Here is a 14,287-nt window from a genome sequence, read left to right as displayed (position 1 = left end):
GATTATGGGTAGATTAACATGTAAAAATTAGTGAAAATCAAGGGTTTAGATGAAAACCTAAGTTTTTTTTTTATAAAAGTGAGATTTGACCACGAAATTGGTTATGGAATTTAGTAAAATCATATATTTGAGTTCATGGGGTTATGGGTAACAACTTTCTTCGAAAATTTCCGGAATTCAGGCACGTGGGCCGGGGGGTAAATTTTAGGAATTTTACAAATATGCTTGGGAAATCACTTTATGGTTGGGATATGAACTTTTGAGCATGTATTGATTACTTTATATAATTTTTGACTAGTTTTGAGTCGTTTGGCACCAAATTTGGGGGGTTTGAGCACAATCTTGGACCGAAAAGTAGGCATTGAGATGAGGTAAGTCTCATTTCTAACCTTATAAGAGGGAATTAACCCCATATGTGAATTAAATAAATATGTGTACCTATGTGAGGAGGATACGTATGTATGAGGTGACGAGATCCCATACGTAGCTACTAAGTATGCTATTGTCCGGTTAGTCTAGGACCCATACCATGCTTGTAGCACCCCGGAAAAGTTTGAAGTACTTAGGCGCTATTAAGAAAGTTGACGTGTGCTAATTATATTATTTTGTATGCAAACGAGGGCTATTAATATGATGGATATTAATTGGATATGATAATAAGTGTACGAGGTGTATTTGAAGTGATATAGGTCATAAAAAGAGCCCTTGGGGTAAATCAAGATGGAAATTACATGATAGACTAAAGTTCCAAATGAGTACGCACAAGACCTAACTTTGAACGACCATATATAAATATATATAAAGAGTTATGTTATGGAAAATCTATCAAATTAAATATCTTCGAGTCTAGTTTCTAACGTTTCAATCCATTTGTCATTTGGACATTCCTACAAGAAGTTATGACCAAATTACCAAAGGCTGGCAGAGGAGTCTATGGATGCAAAACATCCTAGACCTCGTCCGAAAAACAAAGACTGGCGGTCAAGTGCTGCCATAGCATCCAGGTCCACATCCGAGCATCGAAGAGGAGTGAACTGGGGATGCGAAGCATCCGAGGCCGCATCCGAAACCCAGAAATCTGGGCCTATAAATACAAGGTCGGGGGAGGGGAGTATTTTGAGTATTTGGGGGTTAGGGTTCTTGAGGTGAATGGGCGATTTTGAGCTAAAATCAAGTCCAATCAACCGAGGTAAGTTGTTAATGATGTTTTGGGTTGATCTTACTCAATATACATGAGTTCTAACATCATTCTAACATCCAAATTCTAGATTTCATCATAAAATCCTCAAGAACACAAAAAACACCAAAGTTGTGATTTTTCATGATTGTTCTACTAGAGGTAATTTCAATGCTTCAAACTCGTTTATTATGAGTAGTTAGAAGTATTTGATGTATTTGTTACAAGTTTTATTGGTGGAAAGATTGGATTATAAAACTCTAGTTCATGGCATGAATAGTAACTTGATGGCATTGGACAATTGATGTAGTATCATTAATGACTTCGAATGGCTATTAAAATATAAGGATGAAGTTGAATGGTCTTGGTTGTAAATCTATTTGGCGATTTAAGTTGTTGGAGGCTTGTAGCCAATTTATGAACCATATATAGATATTGATTAATATCTTAGGTCATATTTTGATGTAATTAGGATATTTAATTGTAGATATCGACTTGTTGGTGATGTTGAGCTTTTTAATCAACATTGGAATGATGGAAGGGGATTGAAAGCTTATGAATGTTAATAAAGCGAAAGCAAGGTAAGTTGATTAAAACTTATCCTTGAAAGGTCAATTTCTTCTACTAATTTCTGGGTATGTATTTTAAGTGTGTACCTTATATCAACACGTATTTAAGAAAATCACATAAATATTGTATTAAAGAGTGTGTTTGAGTTATGAGTGAAAAATAAAAAATTTAAAATATAAGTTCATGAAAGTGATGATATTTAATCGCATTTAACTAGCTTCGGACAAAAGATTGGAGCTAATAACAAATAGTTAATGAGAATAATTTTTGGAATCTATTTTTTTTCTATGCTTCATTTTTATATCAGATTTATATTTTAATCAATTTGACTCTCTTCGCTTTGTTTTAAAATTTCTTGCACCCTTCACCATTACAAACCCTAAGCAAAAACCACCAATGGTGCAGCGGATATGGCTGCTCTTTCCTTAACCGGAGGTCTTGGGTTCGAGTCCTGTGTATGGAAAAATCCTTGGTAGGAAGCGTTTCCTCTCGAACGGGGCCCTACATGGCATGAATCCGGATATAGTCGGGCTCTAATACGGATACTGGACATCGGGTGAGAAACCAAAAAAGAAAAACCTAGGCAATCTGCGCCTACCTTTTATTTATTTTCCTTATATCTTCTAGTTCAAATAAATCATTCTCGCACAGTCGCACTCGTAAACCTATCATTGACCGTGGAGTTTATGATCAGAGCCAAAGCTCACGTATTAAGTTCGTTTCATATATGACTATAGCAAGGTGAATGCTGGATAAGAAGATAGAACGTTATTAATATGGAGTCCTTTTTTTTTATTATTATTTACACTGTAATTTTTATATTCGAACAATATTATATATTTGAGATATTCCTATGTATTCAGTTAGAGCTCGTGACTTTGTACTCTGGAGAGTTTTACAGAGTATTGCCATTTTGGCTTGTGTTAGCTTTATTTCCGTATTTATATTAAATTCTGATTTATTCTATTATGATTTACTGATTTAATGTTGATATAAGTGATCGGCTTACCTAGTTTTAGAGATTATGTGTCATCACGGCCTTATGGTGGGATTTGGATCGTGACACTAAACCACTTCCAATACACCTCATCACTGATTATCATGTTCAGGTATATACTTCATATTCTTAGTCCTCATTCATATGCGAAATAATATAATTAGCACACGGCAATTTTCTTGGTACACCTATCTAAAAAATTACAATTAAATTAAATGAACCTATTACAGATGTTGCAAACACATTCATATAAGTTGTTACAAGTTAAATGATGTTAGTTCAGGAAGAAAATAAAATGTCAATCAATTTGCACCAACAAATCACAATGCAAAGTTGTATGACTGATTCACCGCATCATCATATCATATAGAGGTTCTTCTAAGATTGCTTTGAGAATCTCGACTTGAGACAACACTAACAACAATGATACTGGTGATTAGTCTAACGCATACGTACGAATATAAATGAAGATAAATATAAAGGAGGGAATGGAAGAGGTGCCTCTCTCTTAGACAAGGATCGCCATTTATCTTTTTTTCTCCCTTTTTTGGCATCATTCTAATTCTATCTCTCTCTATATATAGTTTCTTTCTTTTATCGCAGCTTATTTTATGAAATTATGAGTCTGCAGAAGTTTATTAACCCACTGCGTCGTCAATTGAAATGACGCTAAATATACCAAGACTATCATCCATCCCCTCTTTTTCCCTAGCTTAGAATTTTTCCTTCAGTTGTTGGGAATTATATTCTTCTTCAAGCCTTAACTTAACAGCTCCCGGTCATAGTTTTTCATTATTCGTTGCCTTGGCCTGAGCTCCATCTGCAGCTTTTGGCGCATTGCCTGCGACAATTATAAGATGTAAGAGATCAAACTAACGTTTTTTTTTCCTTTAAAGGATGATTAACTCAACAAGATAGAATTCACATCATGATCTACACTAACAGGTCAATAATAATAGGTGTCCTCGACTGTTTTTTTCATCGGTTAGATACACAAAGGGTACAATTCCTGCTTTACCTCCCCTGATACTTCGCTTGGAAATTTGATATTGTTGCATGATTTGCTCCAATTCTTGTTCGGCTTCTTGGAAGGATCTCACCCTGCGTCGCTCCATCTCCAACTTCCTTTGTTTCAGCCAGTCGAAATGACTTTTCATAAAATAGATGAAACCGACACCTCCAGAACCTATCAACTAAACAAACAAAAAAAGTAATAAATAAGTATCATAGTCCCTCTGAAAATAAGCATCCAGTAAATGTGGTTTGCTAGACTTTGAGAGTAAATTAATATCAGCAATGAAATAATTCTGAATACCGTATAACGAACGAGAACATCGACACCTAGCAGCATTGCATCTTCCTCGTTAAGAGGCTTACGGGTGAAGGTCTGAATTCCATTAAAAAGAGATAGCCAGTGATAGCAGTTGGTTTGTCCAAGGTAAGCTTTGGTAAATTTGAAATTATTTTAAACTTTCTACAGTTCTCTTTTCTTGTAGACATTTGCTTTTCGAGTTCCAGCATAAGTAAAAAATAAATTCATTTACCTGACCATATTCTGCGATGGCTCGATTGAACTCGGGGTTGTGCAAGAAGCCATCTTTTCTTCTCAGGCTAGAAGTATACACCTCGATATAGTACCAAACCCAGCGTCAATAAGACGATCGAGTACTGACATGATGACGAAAAGATAGTGCAAACCGGAATTGTTGTGAAAGAATGTGCGAAATTATGACTCAATAACTTTAGAAGATAAAGAAGCATTTGCCCTTTGCTTAACCTAAAATCTTATTTGATTTCTATGGATCTCAATAGGAGGCCGAATTCACACATACGTTAACGGCATTGACACTTCAACTATATATGTAGAGTATTTAGTTGTTTGTTTCTATCGTTCGTTGATGCGTAGAATGATGGGGCTATCTAATAGAGATACGGGTTAACTATATCTGACAAGCAGCATAAAGTCATAAACTTTTAAGAATATAATAACACAAACATCACATCACAACCGGCCACGTCGTTGCAGGATTTTGCAGCAATAACATAAAGTCATAAACTTTAGGAATAATTAATGATGGATCAATTAGAACTCCAAAAAGGCTTACTTGGTTTTCTCATGATGTTGATTGTCAAGACACTTGTTCCGGAGCAATATTGAATAATTTTCAACACTTTGATTATGTGAAAAGGCTAGAGCTTTCAATTCTCAAATCACAAACCAGATACCTCTGTGTAAATATGGAAAGATCTAGCCAGGGAGAACAGGTGAACAGAAAGGGACGCCGTTCTGAGCTTGATGCAGGCTTCGGTTACGTCGTACTCGTTGGGGAGTTTTATGTTGTTCTAGGTCGTGTAGTGGAAACTGAGAATTTTAAGGATTTTATGGTGGACTGAGTTAATGGCCCAATACTCGTGATAAAATTAGGGCTTTATTGACTTTTAGGCGCCAGAAATTATTTGTATTTAGTAGTCGAAAATAAAGTATTATTTTTTCAAAAAAAAATGTGAGTCAATTAGTTTGGCCTACTATAAATACAAAAAACTATTTTTACTTGCTAGCTTTATGGCACGTGCATTGCACGTGTAAGCTTGTCTATTAATTAAAAATGCATATAACAAGAATAAACAGCGTGTAATAATAATTGGCGTCCTAATAGATACAATATGCATTTAAATGGAAAAATGAGTGTAATTACATTAATGTAATAGGTGAGTTCAAAATTGTTGGACATTGAACCTGAAAACATGAATAATTTAATTAGGTAAGCTAGTTATCACAAAAAAAAACTCGGAATTAACTATGAACTTCTTTGCTAATCGGTCGCTAAATCGCTCATAGCTAACAGAATTTCTTAATAGTTTGTCTCTAATTCGTCATTAAATGAGATTAGCGATGAATTTTTCTATTTAGCTACAATTTTTGCCTGTCGCTAAAACCTGATTTTTTTAGTAGTGGCATAGCATTTGCAACGATGGATGTAGTATTATATGAGATAGTATGATATAATATTGTTGTATCCTCTTTATAAAGGAAGTTCTTGGTGTATGTGTTAGTTCAACTAAACTAGCATGACCAAAATTTTTTATTGTTGGCATAAATATTCCTCCTAAAAATATAATATATAGTTGTTCACGTGAAAAAATATATATCCAACAAATATAGTTCAATTTTGAGGATTGTTTGACCCTGTAACTTATTTATTGCTGACGTATCTACAAATTATTTAACTTGTCATCTTTTTTATTAATCAAAAGTTTTATGCCCATACAGTAAAAACACCAACTATTAATCTATTGTTTCTAGGCAAAATACATAAGTTGGCACCCGAACAATGGACCAAATCCCTGTTACACACTTTCTGTGGACACAAATAATATTACACACTCAACCTTTTAAAAGTGTGTCTAATACACACCGCTTTTGACCAGGACTCAGCATGTGTAAAACACCACGATAGAAGCGCGTCTACTAATAAAAATACTGTCTAATTATTTATTTTATGCCATGTATCTGCAATCTCCTCATCTTCCCCACCCTTCCTCTATCTCTCTCTTCCGCCAGCCAACACCTCCCCCCCCCACCAAATCCCTTCTTTTTCTTTTTCTTTCTTATTTTCTCTTAAATATACATATTTTGCATTAATCTCAAGCTTCCAATCTATTTTGAAGAGGAGGTTGAATTTTTTATTCTGAAAGTTGGTGGTGGCGATGGCAGCCATGGAAATGACAAACAAAATTTTGGAAGAGAGCTATAAATGAAAATAGTCTGTTTATGTCTTTGTTGATGTAGATAAGCTTCAATAGATATGGTACCCAAGTAGTTGTAATTTTCGATCTACCTTTGCCATTGTTGCATTTTTTTAACAATGGCCTTGTTGTGGTGATGATACGGTGGTGTGAGCCATGGCTTATTGGCTTTTGTTGTTTTTATTTCTTTCTGGGATTAAATCACTTGGGCTCCTAATTTTTGGGTTGAGTTGTGTGTTCTAATTTTTTGGGTGGTCCGTGGAGGAGGAGATGGAGGTGGAAGAGATGGGGTTAGAGAAGATGAGGGTATATGTGTAATTTTATATTTTTTGTTTTATTTATTTATGTTAATGACACGTGTCACGACCTTATTGGTGCGTGACATTACCTATATTTAGGTAAAGTGATCAAGAAAAAAGTGGGGTGTATTAGACACACTTTTAAAAGGTTGAGTGTGCAATATTATTTGTGTCCACAGAAAGTGTGTAACAGGGATTTGGTCCATTATTCGGGTGCCAACTTATGTATTTTGCCTTGTTTCTACAAAGCGATGAGACGTATAAACAGTCATCAAATTATACTCATGCCTTCAAGTTGAATAATTACTTCCTCTGGTCTATTTTAATTGATTTTTTGACTTTTTTTAATTGGTCCATAATATTTAATTTTTGCATATGTCAAGAAGGTATTATCAAAGTTGTCTTTGGAGTAAAGAGCCTAAGAGTATTTGTTATATTTTCAATGAACAAATTAAGGTTAACATGACCAATTTCATTGTTAATTAATGCTAAAATATGGATTCTTCAACATGTGTAAAAACAGTCAAAAAAATTAATTAAAGTGGATCGGATGGAATAAGTAATTGACAACTATTAGGAGTTGCCAACTACCATGTCCATCAATGCCGACATTTGCGTGTACTATTAAACAATTAAGAAAAAATGATATAGTACGACAACACATAAAGAGAATTGACAATATTTTAGCATTACCTTAGGTTTGGCAATAAAAGCCCAAAAAAATTGGCATTTAATAATCAAAACTATTTTTCTTAAAAATAGCAAAAAATTTTAGAACCCTTTTCTCTCTTTTAACAATTGCCAGTTCTTCCTAGAAACTATGTATCACTTCCTTTCAAATTAGGGTAAAACAAATTTAATTTCGTTACCACGTCCACCAATATAAGAAATCTCAGGATATGAATGTTGGAGCTATTTTTATATTTTAAATCAAATTCCTATAAAGGTAAGAAAAGAAAAAGAAAATGGCATGATAGCTCTAGTTTTGTACTTTGAATACGGAGTTGCTGAGAAAATAATTTTATGCTCAAATGAACCACACTGTAAATCTTACATGAATTAGCTTGACAAAGTCTTCATTTTTTAGGCAATGATATCTCTGCATGCATACAACTAGCGCACATATTTACACACAAAAAATAAAGATATATACCAGAATAATATACAAAAAGTATATGGAAGTTTTTACATTGCATAACTTCAAAAATTGAGAAGAAGGATGATGTGACCGATTCATTGTATTCTTGTTCATCCAGAATTTGTATGTTTTCGGAACTTCAAGAATAGGTAGGATATATTTAAATAATACTTAAAAGGGTCAAATAACAATAATGGAACGAATTGTAATTATGCTAGATAGTACAAATAAGGAAATTTTATATGAGAAAAAATCTTTTAAAAAAATTTAATTCTGAAGTCCTAAATATTAGAAAAATAATTAAATAACTATTTTGAAATCTTAATAAAATTAAATTGACTATTTTGTCCTATATGAACTTTTTTTCTAAGGGGTAAAAATAAACGAACGATATTTCGCTAAGGAGCTTCGTGCTTATAAAATAGTAACAATTTTAGGGTACGCGCTTTGCACGCGAACCCTAATTTAATGAATATATAATTTTTAAAATCATTTAACTATAATATTAGAAGTGTATTTATGTTTTAATAAAAAATAAAGAACGCTTATGACTACTTTGGGTGTAAATTAAAAGTTAGTAGTTTTTTTCTTTGGGTGTAATTGCCACCTTCATTATTCTATAAGTATTTTTCTTTTATGTTTTAATTTTTATTTTCATATTAAAGACGATATATTAAATTACATATAATTAAAATTTATTATATTTGTGTTAAAATTAAGTGAAGATTCATAGACTATCGTGCAATACAATCTGGTTAACTAAAATAAAGCTACAATTTGTATTGGTTAAAATTAGGGAGAATTACACAAAAATACAATCCACCTATACATATTGCAGCAAAATAATCCAGTTACAACTTTGCAAATCTGTAGCCCATTAACAATAGGCCAAAGTTTAAAAAATAAGTGTTTTTTTCTTTTTCTTTTTATTTTGCAGATCTTCAAGCACGAAAATTCGGTGACTTTTTATTTTTCTTCCCCAAGTTTGTATATATTCCTATTCCAGCTATAAAAAATTCAAATTCATATATAATGCAACTTAATAACCTTAAATTTTCTTCTTTTCCAAGTTCCAAATAGCATAAATAAAAAATAAAAATTAAAAAATTATTGCACGTTCATGATTTTGCAAATAAATCAACAAGAAAAGTCGATTTATACATAGATTGAATATATAAAATTTTAATTTTAGATTTAACTGCACATGTGCATTACATGTATAATGATGTATAACTCTGTATAAACTTGTATATACAATCTCTAATAATGTATATCAGAAAAATAAGATAAAGAAGAAGAAAAGAAGAAGAAAAGAAGAAAGGGTCAAACATCCATGGATGCCTATTATACACGTACAATGTATATATACACTTATACATTAAAAATATATCTAATTTATACAACATTGTACGCACATATACACACTTATACATATTTATACAATATTGTATAAGTATGTATAAACACTACCTATAACAAATTTACACCAGAAAACACTTTCTGTCCATCACCACATTACAGTTTTCAGTGGTTGCTGGTGTTAAATTTTTCCGGCGAGATTTTGGCATTCAAATCTGGGCTTCACCAGTAGCAAAGGATGAAACAAAAACTAAGAGAAATAAGAAAATATGAGATGAGGTCGCCGGAGATGCTCTTTTAGGCCAGATCTGATACTTTTTGGACTGATATGCCAAATTTTATTGTGGTACCTTAACCTCCTTTTGTCAATTAACTCAAAAATCGAAATCTAATTGACATATAATGCGAGGATTATCACGAGTGTGTACAAAAATTCTGTAACTTTTAGGGAGAATGAAGAGAGAGGCGAGTGAAGAGAGATTGAGTATGCTGGGAAAGAAGAAAGAAGAAAAGAAAAAAACCCTAGAAGTATGTCTTTAATAATGGGCTAAAGACTGAAAGGTTTCTTTCAAATTATATACAACCTGGGCCAAATCGGTTAAAGACTTCAAACCTAGACCATTTTTAGTTGGGCTGCTGTGCCAAGTGATTAAATACGTAATTCTTTCTTAAAATTATAATCTAAACTTTGAATAAATTATTATTTAAGATTTTAACGTAAATCATGTATCTGTCACTCCTATTCCAAATCATGCAAAATCAAGTAAGAATCCCTACTGCCGTTGGGAAAGCCTATTTATGAAAAGGAAAAGAAACCTTCCGATATGGTCTTCATCAAAAACAAAATATATTAATTATCCATATTATATTAATTTTAAATTTTTAAATATTAAGACTTCGTACATACGATAATATTTTTTGCATAATTACAGTTGTTATATTCGACTGTAATTATAATTTACATACAACCAAAAATACTATTATTTTGATTTTTTTTGTTGATTCAAATTGTTAATATTAGCTCATTATAAGTTTTAAATAAAGAAATAATTTAATATGCAACATTTTAGTTAAATTACATTGAATCACTAATTATTGAGATTTGATCAGAAAAATAAATTACATCGAACTTCAATTTTACAATAAATTATTATAATCAAATTCAATCATATTTTTCTTTCTCTCGTGTTTGGGCAACAAAATTTTCAAGGAAAGGATTTGTAATATATAAAATCTTGGCTGACTTAAAATTCATAGGACTTCCTACCTTGTTGAATAAAGAGATATTTAATAACCAAAATCTTAATTGATTTCAAAATCCTAAATATTAGGAAAGTAAATTTAAATTACAATTTTTTTCAATATAATATTTATTTTTAAAGGGTAAAAAAGGCGAACGACATTTCACTAAGAGTCTTCGTGCTTTTAATATAGTACAGATAAATATTTTTAACAAAAATCAAAACTACTAAACTTAAAAGGAGTCCTTAGTTGGGGGAAAAGAAAAGGAGTACTGACAAAAGTTTGCTACTTTAATAATTTTTCAAACGTTGTTTTCTTTATTAGTAAATTTGTTATGTTACGCGCGTTATATAAATAAGGAAGGATTTATATAAGATATTTAATATTAAGAATTTGTATATACTTCATGTCACACCTCCTTTTTGCGCGCCCGGCCCCGAAGGGTTAGATGCGCGAGGGAGTTTTTCCAATTTAAGTGACAATATTCGAAATGAGATTATTTATTTAATTCAGAGTCGCCACTTGGGAAAGGTTTGGCTTTTGGTGTCCCAAGTCACCGGTTTATCTTGAATCCCAAATCGAGGAAATTTTCGACTTTTCCAAATGAAGTCTGCGAACCAGAAATTCTAAGTAAGGAATTATGTTGACCCGAGGGAAGGTGTTAGGCACCCTCGAATCCCGTGGTTCTAGCACGGTCGCTTAAATTGTTATAATGGCTAAATATCTGATTTAAATACATGTTATGACTTATGTGCTTTCATTAAATTTAAAACCGCTTTTATTATTATCATTTATTTTATATAGAATTGCAACGTCGTGAAAATGCATCTCGAACCCGCTTTTATTATTATTATTATTATTTATTTTTAGAGAATTGCAACGTCGTGAAAATGCATCTCGAACCACGTCACAATCAATGCACCCGTAGTTATTAACACATTTCGACTTCGTTGAGATTTGGATTTGGGTCACATCAATGTGCACCCGAATTTAAGGATGTAATTTTAATTGGGTCGCGCCTAAAGAGTCTAACGCGTTATTATCTTTGGGGAAGGCAGTGAAATTTACTGAACGGTCCATCCCAAGTTCTAAGCATTTATTATGATTAATTATTGAGGGCCCCGCAATTTGCACTTTATTCGGCGAGGCTCATCTCATTATTTTAGAAGGGATATCCTAAAGTGACTATATTTCTATTATGTTCGTCTCTAAAAATAAAAGAAAGAAAAATGTATGCTGATCAAATAGCATGCCTAGCTAATCCTGACTTCTTATTAATTATCTGGTTACAAGGGGAAGAACGCGGTATCTCATGGAACATGCTTTTAATTTTGATAAAGGAAATACATACGAGATTGATGAAATGCTACGCTTACTCCGAGCACTTCTTAAGCTAAATCTAGATTAACAGGATTAATAGAATTCCTTATTAAAGGACGCTACCTATGGTATTCAAAAACTCATCTTAAACATGCCTAATGAAATTGCAACTCGAGAGTCTAAAAAGCTGTACTGTATTTTGGCGAGATTAAAAGGAACCGTCCACCCTATATATTCAAAACATGCTGAAAAACGAGTTTGATTTGACAAATCATACTAATGGTTGCATATTCCATGAATTATGATTACATCCTATATACTATACCATTAAACGAATCGCATATTTAGATCAACATAAACTTCAATCAAATACAAACTTACTAATGTACTTCTCTATTGAACTACAAACTGAAATTTACACAACTTAACAACATTTATGAAAAGGCTGTAAGTAAAACAGCGGATGATTATAATTCTTCCAGATCTTTCAATTCATGCATTTCATTGTTACAATCAGCTACACCAATGTGAGGCTCGAACTGTGTACCTGGAATGCTGAGAATGCAAAGGAGAAGAGGAGGAAGATAGGAAAAATTAGCAGCAGCAGGAACAGAATAGCAGCAGCAAAGCAAAGCAACACAGTAGAACAGGCTCGAGTGCAAGAATGCAACTATAGCCAATGAAAAATAGCCAAATGACAGCAGCAAGCAGTGCAGTAGAAACAAAACTCCAGAACAAACCAAGTCCGGGAGAAACAAACAATGCAAACCAACTAATGTACTTAGTTGAGACTTGGAAGAAATCAGAATTGATTGAACAGGTTGAAATCAAGTGAAATCCAAACAAACAGAAAGAGGAAACAGTTTCTGATTGTTATCTATACGTTTTCCCTCCCTTGTGTATGCATTACTTCTCTTATCTCTCTATGTATCTTTTATGAAAAATCCAGAGAATCCCAATCTAACTTTTCCAGTCCAAAATCTTTATGTCTTTTTCAGTTCTCTGTTTTCAGCCCCTTTCAAAATTCCGTCCCCTCCCTAATGGAAGTTCTTCTCCCTTTTATATCCTAAATTCAAGCTATTCACAGCCTGTTCAGCAACCAGAAACCCCTCCCATATGGTCTGTCCTCTTTCAGTTTCCACTTACTATTTAAATATAAACAAACTCCCATGATATTCCCCTGGCAGATTTACCTTTTAAGTGAGGTTTATTATTTCTAAACTAAAGCAGGATATGGGCAGCAGAATATAATCTGACAGCATATGCTGTCAAACTATTTTAATCTTAACAAAGGCCTTTATGCACATGTTGTGCACAAGTGCACATGCCCTCCAATTCAGACTGCAGTTACAGACCAGACCCTTAAATTTCTGATTCAAATACAACAACTATTAGTAGTTATACTCAATTCCTAATTTGATTTAAGTAGGACTTCAGCAGTGAAACAGATCGAATTGTTATCATTCAAACAGCTGAACTATTTGACGACACGTATCGAATTGACTATACTAATTACAACATATACAATCAAAGCCAAGGATTGGAATCAAACAGTATTGCACCAAGGGTTCATATTGCACTGTCAAAACAGAGATTAACTTGGGATTGATTACTCAAACAATTTCAATTCAGTCGATTATGCATTTTACATACACACACATTATCGGTGAATGAGGAAACATTTGACCAAATACAGAGGTCCGGGCAAGGTGGGAAACAAACAGTTGGTAAAATTCAAAACAGAAATTAAACAAGACGTTTGGCCATACGAACAGACCTTTAACAAACACACGAACTGAAATAAAGAAAAGAAAACAAACTTACCTTAAAATCTTTGAAAGAAAAAATCAGAAAACCAACTCGTGTTTGAATAGACCCTTCTTAGGGTTGAACGGACTTTAATCGAAGTGTCCTCAACTGAGAACACTTCGATTAAGGTCCATTAGACCCTAATCACTTTGGCTCAAACGGACACAGACCAGGCCTGGGGTTTCTGGGGTTCCTAGATGGTAGATTTGGGATTTGGGTTTCCATGGTTAGATTCGGACCAAACCAAGCATGGTTTGGTCAAGAGGGAGGTCAGGGGAGTGTCTGGTATGAATCTGGGGTAGATCGGTGTGGATCGAGTTTTGCTCGAATCTTCAAATGAAGATTCGAGAACCTGGGGGATGATTCAAACTAAGCGGTTAACAGATCCATGTTCAGGGTGGTGAGGCGGTCCTATGGTGTTAAGATGGGAGTCACCAGCGTCCATGCCGCGAGATTAATGGTGAGGGGAAAGGGGGCGGCTAGGGTTGCTAGGTTTTGGGTCTGTGGAGGAGACGACCTAAGGGCAGGGGGGTCTGGCTAGGGGGCGTGGGGTAAAGGAATGAGATTATATAGTAAGTGAGTGGTCGATTCCTGGCCGTCGGATGGAGTGAGATGAAGGGTTAGGATCT

General features: G+C 33.5%; 1 long non-coding RNA gene across 1 annotated transcript; it reads right to left on the bottom strand.

The window, feature by feature from the left end:
- Nucleotides 1-3,201: 3,201 nt before the first annotated feature.
- LOC142164887 (uncharacterized) lies at nt 3,202-5,082 on the bottom strand. Its single transcript, XR_012695969.1, has 3 exons — nt 4,850-5,082; nt 3,763-3,937; nt 3,202-3,585 (listed from the first exon to the last, which is right to left on the bottom strand). It is a non-coding gene; the product is annotated as an uncharacterized LOC142164887 (long non-coding RNA).
- Between the last annotated feature and the right edge of the window lie 9,205 nt (nt 5,083-14,287).

The sequence above is a fragment of the Nicotiana tabacum genome, chromosome 10 (assembly GCF_000715075.1).
Source record: "Nicotiana tabacum cultivar K326 chromosome 10, ASM71507v2, whole genome shotgun sequence".
Lineage (NCBI taxonomy): Eukaryota > Viridiplantae > Streptophyta > Magnoliopsida > Solanales > Solanaceae > Nicotiana > Nicotiana tabacum.
Note: the sequence above shows the minus strand (reverse complement) of the source record. Positions and strands in the feature narration are given on the sequence as shown.